This window comes from Gavialis gangeticus, unplaced genomic scaffold (genome assembly GCF_001723915.1).
Source record: "Gavialis gangeticus isolate Ggan-Ray unplaced genomic scaffold, GavGan_comp1, whole genome shotgun sequence".
Taxonomy (NCBI): Eukaryota; Metazoa; Chordata; order Crocodylia; family Gavialidae; genus Gavialis; species Gavialis gangeticus.
Genome location: NW_017728996.1, coordinates 3,233,906 through 3,241,272, shown reverse-complemented (window position 1 = coordinate 3,241,272; position 7,367 = coordinate 3,233,906). Strand labels below are relative to the sequence as shown.

Here is a 7,367-nt window from a genome sequence, read left to right as displayed (position 1 = left end):
CCCCTCCCCCCCCCCCCGCCAAAAAAAAAAAAAGAATTGTATGTTATTTTTCACACTTGATGATTAGTTTTTGATTTAGCAATTTTCAGGAAAGCAGGTTAGGATCTTTAGTTTCCTGAAAACAAGAGCCATCAGCCACAGAAAGAGAAAGTGACTGTGCTAAATTTGCTTTAGTGGCTATGAGAGCTTTCAAGTCTGACAGTTTAAGTAGTGAAGATGAAAGTGAGGACAGTTCTTGGGCAGGGGACTGCAGGAGGAATGCGATTCATAGGACATAGTTACTACTGTAATTATGAGTGCAGCTGCTAAAGTAACTTCTGCCAGTACTAAAAAATCTGTCATGTCCAGTAATCTGTTGTGTGCAGTGCAAGTGATAAAGATGGGAACAGAAGTAGCACAATATTTTTTTCCAGTTACCAGCTCTGGACTTGTGTACTATACAGCTCTGTTTCTACCTGGTGTGAAATGGATGCCAACACTTTACTTTTGTAAAGTTTACAGGACTTTTAGGTGTTCAGACTGGAACAAAACCATGTGATTAAAGCTGGCCGGTTTTTTTCTTAAACAGTAAATTTGCCTCCCCCCTTCCCTCCTCCCCCCCAAAAATGTGATTTGTAAGTGACTGCAACTTTGTGAAGCCAGGTCCAATTTAGTAATTTCATCTTTAAAAAAAAGTGTCAGTTTCTAAAAACAACATCAATATATTTCATTACAGTATTTTAAAATCAACTTTAAAGGGTTTTAAAAGAAGCTAAATATCCTTAAAATCAAATGAAATGCATCTCTTTAGATTTCAATCAAAATTCCAAGAAACTTCCAGTTTGCCTCAAGCCAAAGCATCTCTTACTTCCCCTGCGCTTAATTTTTCATTTCAGTCACAAACAAAAAAGCCCCTGTGTTTGCCCAGCTGTATATAACCTAAAAGTCAAATTGTCCTAACTAAAAACATAGCTAAGACTGTCTCTCTCATAATTAACACAGCATTCATCTGCAACTCTTAAGTGAAATACCTGTTCTTACCCCTTGTTGAAGTGACTTGCAACAGGTCACATAGTCGGTTAGTGTCAGGCAGCTCTAGGGTTTGGCAGCAGAATCGATTTCAATGGTCGTGGAGTCTGCACCTGCATCAGCAAACCAAGCGTCACCTTAGCAATAACAGGAACGACTTTGCTTTGCCACATAAGCAAACATTTGTATTGCTTAATGGTAGCATGACATTAAAAAAGCCGTTCTCCCTCATTTTGTTCATTCCTTTCTTCCTCCTCTTCAAAGGAGATCACATTTCAGTTTCTCTTAAGAAGAGTGAGAATGAGTTACAAACTTTTGCTTTTTGTTTCTAGAGAAACTCTTTGTTTCTAGAGAATAAGGAAGATGCATCATGCCTGTCATTCGTTCTTTTCTGATGGGGAGATGTGGTTTGACGTACCCCTTCTGCCTTGGTACTTGAGCAAAGCCTTTGGTGGTGTGCTCTGTGAAAGGGATACTCTAAATGGAGAGTCAGCTGAATAGATACCTCTCATGACACATGGATGGTCAACATGAAGTTGCTTTTTACAAAGGTATTTTGTGAAAACCTGTTCTAAACATGCCTGTCTCTGTTCCTGTTAAAGTCCATGGCAAAATTCTCGTTGCTGTCAGTGAGGGTGGGAGTGTGGCTTATAGAGCAGAGGCCCTAAAAATGCAGTTTCCTTAGATGGCTTCAGGATTCTGCCTGGAAACACTCTGCCCCAAACACTTCATGCCTGTGCATAAGCAGAGTGGTGGTGAGAAATTAAGCTCATCTGAAGTTACCATACGCCTGGCTATTGTTTATGCATACACTGGGATTCTGCCTTAGAGTGAAGTCTTGTGCCAAGCTGTTTATCCTGAATATTATTATCTTGATCGCAGATAGTTGGAATTGCCTTCAAACAAACGAGCAGCCAGGATCAGCTGACATGATCTTTCAGGCATTATGTGGATACTATTCATGGCGCATTCACACTTTGTGCAGATTTGGAAATGCCTGTTGCCATCTCGTATGGTCCTCAAGTCCCTGTGTTTGAGGGCATGAAAGAAAAAGAGGGCAAGGTCAGTTTTCATTCAGATTTTTTAATTAAAAATGGATATTTTAAAAATCAAGTTTCTTCATAAAATTGATTGTCCCTGCATTTAAATTACATTCCAGACCAGAATTGTTTTTAATTCTCCCCCTACCCTTTTCTTCCTTCCCTTTTTCTGAGGGTGGCAAGGGGAGGAGAAAGGTGGGAAGCTAGGTGCAGTTTCTTGGTGCTCCATCTGTTGCAGTGACTTTGTAAACTTTTTCTATAAGATTGGGAAGTAGGAAAGTAATACTTGCACCCATTTTGTAGATGGATAGATGTAGGCACAAAAGATAAGTGATTTGGCCAATGTCCTGCAGGATTCGGGTAGAGAGAGGCAAAAGTCTGAGATCCGCCCTAGGCCTAACCTAAATGGCCTGTTCGGGGTTGCATAATTAAGATTATTTTTATGTGCCAGCTGCCCACAAGGTCACGTTGTGGCTAGCATCTTGCCTGCCTGTCTTTGACTGCCTAAGGCAGAACAGACTTGCACCTTACAGACTAACTAAATCCAAGATGTATAGAATTCGCTTTCATAAGCAGAAAGCTGACTACATCCGATGCCATGAAGGGACAGTACCTGTCTTTGACTGCCTAGGCTGAATGACCAGGTGCTCATTTACAGCTGGCTCAATGGCAAGGGTGCAGTGATACATGTGTTTGGAGCAAGTTCCTGAAGCTGTGCTAAAATGCCTTAAATATTTAACAAACAAGGTTTTTTGGGGTAAATGTGTGATGTCTTTTTTTAGACCAACTGAATAGTTGGAAAAAACATTCTTTACAAGCTTTCAAGCAGAAAAGATATCACCTTTGCTCAAAAAGCCTTGTCTGCCTATGTCCTTAGACCAACACAGCTACAACGTACACCCCCAGAATATTAAATATTCTGGGAATAGAATTTAGGGTAGAAACTAGACATCTTCACTTCTTCCAGGAAGAATGCTTCCTGAATATTTGTCATGGAAATAGCTTGTATAGTAAGTTGCTGATTCATGCCCACATCCCAAATGTTCTGTGTTTTATAATCATTCAGGATTTGTTGGGGTTGGAGGCCACATGACACATCTTCTATCGGTTGTATGCCTAATTATGCAACTAAAGAGATCCCTTCTTCAGGCAGTTGGGAAGAAAAGGACTGGTGAGAAAAGCTGATTTCATAGATGTGCTGAAATCCCGCCTAGTGCTTGAACAAGAAGGTATTTTTTAATTGAAATGAAGAGACTCTGCAGAAAAGATATGCAGATTGTAGTCCAGAAACTTCTGCTAAAACAGGAACTGAAGATTAAAGTGTTAGGATTTTTAAAAAGGTGAAACGGTGGTAGGTTGAACAAGAAATCCAAGTGGAACTCAACAAGGCGGCATCCCAGTGCATCTGTGCTAAAGCTGTAGTGGGGAGGTAGTCTATTATCCGGGGTAGGAAGAGTGGGCTGATGTCAAACAAGTGAATGAACATGGGCAAGGCCCCAGTCTTGTTCCTGCTGAAGTCACTTGGAGTTTTGCCATTGGTTTAATCAAGAACAAAGTTGGGTCCCTGCTGTTCAGAAATCACAGCTTTACTTTCGCAGTGCAGGTAAAGAATCAGTTCGACACTGCAATTTGTGGTGGGTTTAGGGCTGCTGGAAGTCAGATGTGTGGTTAAGCTGTAACATTACATGTGTGTTAAAGGACCAGACTCAGTTGGCAATCTCAAGTGCCTGTTGCTTCGACCTTGTCACCCTTCTCTTTCCCATTCCTCTGTTGGTTCCCCCACCTCTGTCTTGTCTTTGCGGTCCTTTAATGACTTATCCCCACCCTACCTTATTATTTGTAGAGGTCAGTTCCCACCTTCAGTTGTGCCGGGATGCTAGCCTCCATTGTATACTTGTTATATTTTTAAACAATCACCTTTGTGCCTCTCACATGGGAGGAGCTCCCTGAAAACATGTTGCAGAGCTACCACAGTCTCTTTCCGACCCCTAACGTGATGCCTACAGAACGTGTCTGGTTCTGTATTTTCAGGGAGCACAGTGTCGCAAGGCCCTAATTTATGATTAGGGCCCATAAGCAATACGACAATGCAAGTAACAGGAAATATGTAATATTCAAGATTTGAAATGGCAGCGATAGCTAGAAGCAGATCTTGTTGAACAGGGATCTCCCATCTCTCAAAGACATCAACACAAACTTCTTGTGATTGAAAGAAGGTACACAACCAAGGCAGGTGTAACACCAAGGCTTTCTGTGGTAAGGATGAGGCAGTAGAAGAAAATCATAGAAAATTATAGCAAGGCTGGAGTAAGCATCTAGAACGCTTTAATTGTTTTGCCTTAATTTAATATCCCAGCTTTGTCATCCAAGACTGTTCATCATGAAAATAATTGGTCAGGATCAAGACAGGTCTTTGGCATGTAGGGGTGCTTGTACACATGATGGGGGTTTAGTCCCCTAAATTGAAACAGTGGGTTTTTAACTGTGATGATTAAACCCCCCCCCCCGATTCAATTTAGGGGCTCCATCACTGTTAAGGTGAGGGGCCCAATCCCTTTTTTTTTGTTTTGTGGAGCCTGTCAGCATCTCCCTCAGCTGGGGGGTGAGCTGCCTGTGGCTCCTGAGCTGCAGGAGGCCCCAGACCTTCTCTCCACGATGATGGTGCCCCTTGGGGCCACCCACGCAGGTGGCTAGTGGGCAGGTGCTGCCCTAGCTCACAGGCAGCACCCAGCCCAATCCAACTGTTCTCCAAGCCTGAGCTGGGGCAGCACCCCCACAGGTGTTCAGTGTGACACAATTAAACAGCAACAAAGGCCAATTTTCATCATATGTACAAGTACCTCAGGACCATAGTGGGCCTCCCAGGACATCAGGGCTGTTCCAGGACCATAGTCCTCTAATTATCAAAAGCCTACTTTTAATTTCCAGCCTAAACTTTATTCACAGCCAGTTTATATCCATTTGTTCTTGACCCAGCATAGTCCTTTGGTTTAAATAGCTTTTCTCCTTCTCTGGTGTCCCTCTATATCTCCATGTATTTAGAGAGCAAGCCCACCCCTTCTCAACTGTTCTTTTGCTCGGGGCCACAAGCTAAGATCTCAGCGTTCTCCCTAAGACAGACTCTATTTCCCTGATCATCTTAGTAGCCCTCTCTGTTCCTGTCGCAGTGTGAATTAGTCTTTCTTGAACAAGGATGACCAGAACAGTGCATGGGATCTACAACGATCTGTCCCTTGCTTGTGACAACAGGGACCCAGGTTCTGTTGTTCGATACTATACTTCACAGGCAGCGTAAAAACACAGAAGAGTAAGTGTCTCAGAATGGCACATCAAGGCAAAGCAAACAGCACACAGACCAAGTGGCTAGAATCCAAACCCTCCCATCACAGATTGTTGTGACAGGTGAGAGGCAAACCATGCCAAGGCTAAGCCCGACACAGTCTTGCAATGGCTTGCTACCAAATTAAAAGAATTCCAGGATGGACATCGTCACATGGTGCATAAAGTCCTGACAGAGAGCGGAAGGACTTGCTCTAGTTAATAAACCATTATCCATTTCAAGTACAGTGGCTCTGTTGTAACTGTCCTGGAAAAATAATAACCCCCTTTTCATTTTATCTTTGCTCATTTAGACCTGACAAAGGCAGACCACTAGACTTAATACTAGATATTAAAAACTGAACTTTAAATATTTGAAGAAAGGATTTGTCATTTTCTGAGCCAAAGAGAATCCCGTCTCAAACAGAAACCAACAGACTGGCCTGACCATATGCACAGTTCTGACCGAATACACCATTTTACACGATGCCCTTCCATCTCACCTCCAGCAAAAATTCTTCACTCCCATCTCAGTACTGGGTGTGTCTCCACATGCATTAATGTGCTTTAGTTAATGCACATTAAATCTAGTATGTCTGGACTCCTATACATGTGCACGGAGCCTGCTCTAATGCATTGGAAATTCAGTGCATTGGAGCAGACTCGATTAATCAAGTCTGCTGGGGCGCAAAACTTGACACACTCAAGCAGCCTTCCACATCACATGTATCAGCGTCACCGTGCGTTTCCATGCTGAAAGAATGGCAGTGGGGCACTTTGAAATAAAACACGTTCCATAAGCTTTAGTTCAAAGCGCCCCACTGCCATTTTTTCAGCACGGGGATGCTGATACACATGACATGGGCGCTTTTAATTAGCACAGTTTGCTAATTAAAGCACCTGGCACTGGGTCCCACACCACATGTAAAAATGCCCTCCATTGTCAGGTACTAGGAAAATGCGCGTTAGCCTGTCTTAATGCACAGTAACTAAAGAGCACGGTTTTTCAGTGATACTTTAATGCCCATTAAAATGTGCTAATGTGCATTTCACAGATTTCATAGACATTAGGGCTGGAAGGGACCTCAGAAGATCATCGAGTCCAGCCCCCTGCCCCAGGGGAAGGAAATCAGCTGGGGTCACAAGATCCCAGCAAGATAAACATCCAATTTTTTCTTGAAGACATTCAGAATAGGTGCTTGAACCACCTCTGATGGCAGGCTGTTCCAGACCTTCGGGGCTCAGACAGTAAAGAAATTCTTCCTTATGTCCAGCAGGAGATCTTGCAGGAGTTTATAACCGTTTGAACTTGTCATCCCTTGGGGGGCTCTGGGAGGAGCTCCAGGCCACAGTCCAGAGACTGAGACTGCGCGCATTAAAACACATGTGTCGATGAGCCCAATTTAGTTTAAATCTACATTATTGAAAGTCTGAGTATTTTGTTCTGGGAAGGAAAGCCCAAACAAAATTTAGGAAAATGAACAAATTAAATATCTTCTACAAAATATTCACAACATGCCCTCACCCATGCAGAATGCAAATAAAACTTCAGCATTGCACAAACAGGACTGCAAATTCATTGCTTGCTTAGCTATAGATCTGGTACGTGGTTAATCATCCACAACACATTTTTGGGCGTATAATGTTGATGCAACATTTTGATAATTTAGCCTTACATGTTTATAGTGTCATTAGTGGCAGAGTCCGTTCCACACACCGCCCCCCCGATGACACCTGTTCAGAATATCTGCATTTACTAAGCCTTCAGCGTGCATGCTAAATGAAACTTAATACACAAACTTTGGATTGTGCTTGGAAATAAACTAGACACATGCTCAGCAGCTCAGAAACACTCTTACTACTTTTATGTGACTTGCCTCAGACTTTGAAATTTCCCAGGGGTTGTAACATCCTGTGTATGTTTAAAAGCAAAATAGAAAATTGAAATGGAATGAAACACATTCCTCACCGTGTCCTTCAAAGTCTATGAATAGCACTTTG

The 7,367-nt window shown here is 42.6% G+C and overlaps 1 long non-coding RNA gene across 2 annotated transcripts in view; it reads left to right on the top strand.

Annotated features, from left to right (window-relative positions):
• LOC109288411 overlaps positions 1 to 5,609 on the top strand; it is a 16,236-nt gene extending 10,627 nt beyond the window's left edge. Inside the window, exons 2-4 of one of the 2 annotated variants that reach the window (XR_002095134.1) lie at positions 1,360 to 1,559; positions 1,891 to 2,070; positions 3,115 to 5,609. This is a non-coding gene — a long non-coding RNA (uncharacterized LOC109288411). Of the gene's footprint in view, positions 1 to 31; positions 1,560 to 1,890; positions 2,071 to 3,114 lie in introns of those variants that run through there. The other variant, XR_002095133.1, reaches the window with a different exon arrangement.
• The last annotated feature ends 1,758 nt before the right edge of the window (positions 5,610 to 7,367 follow it).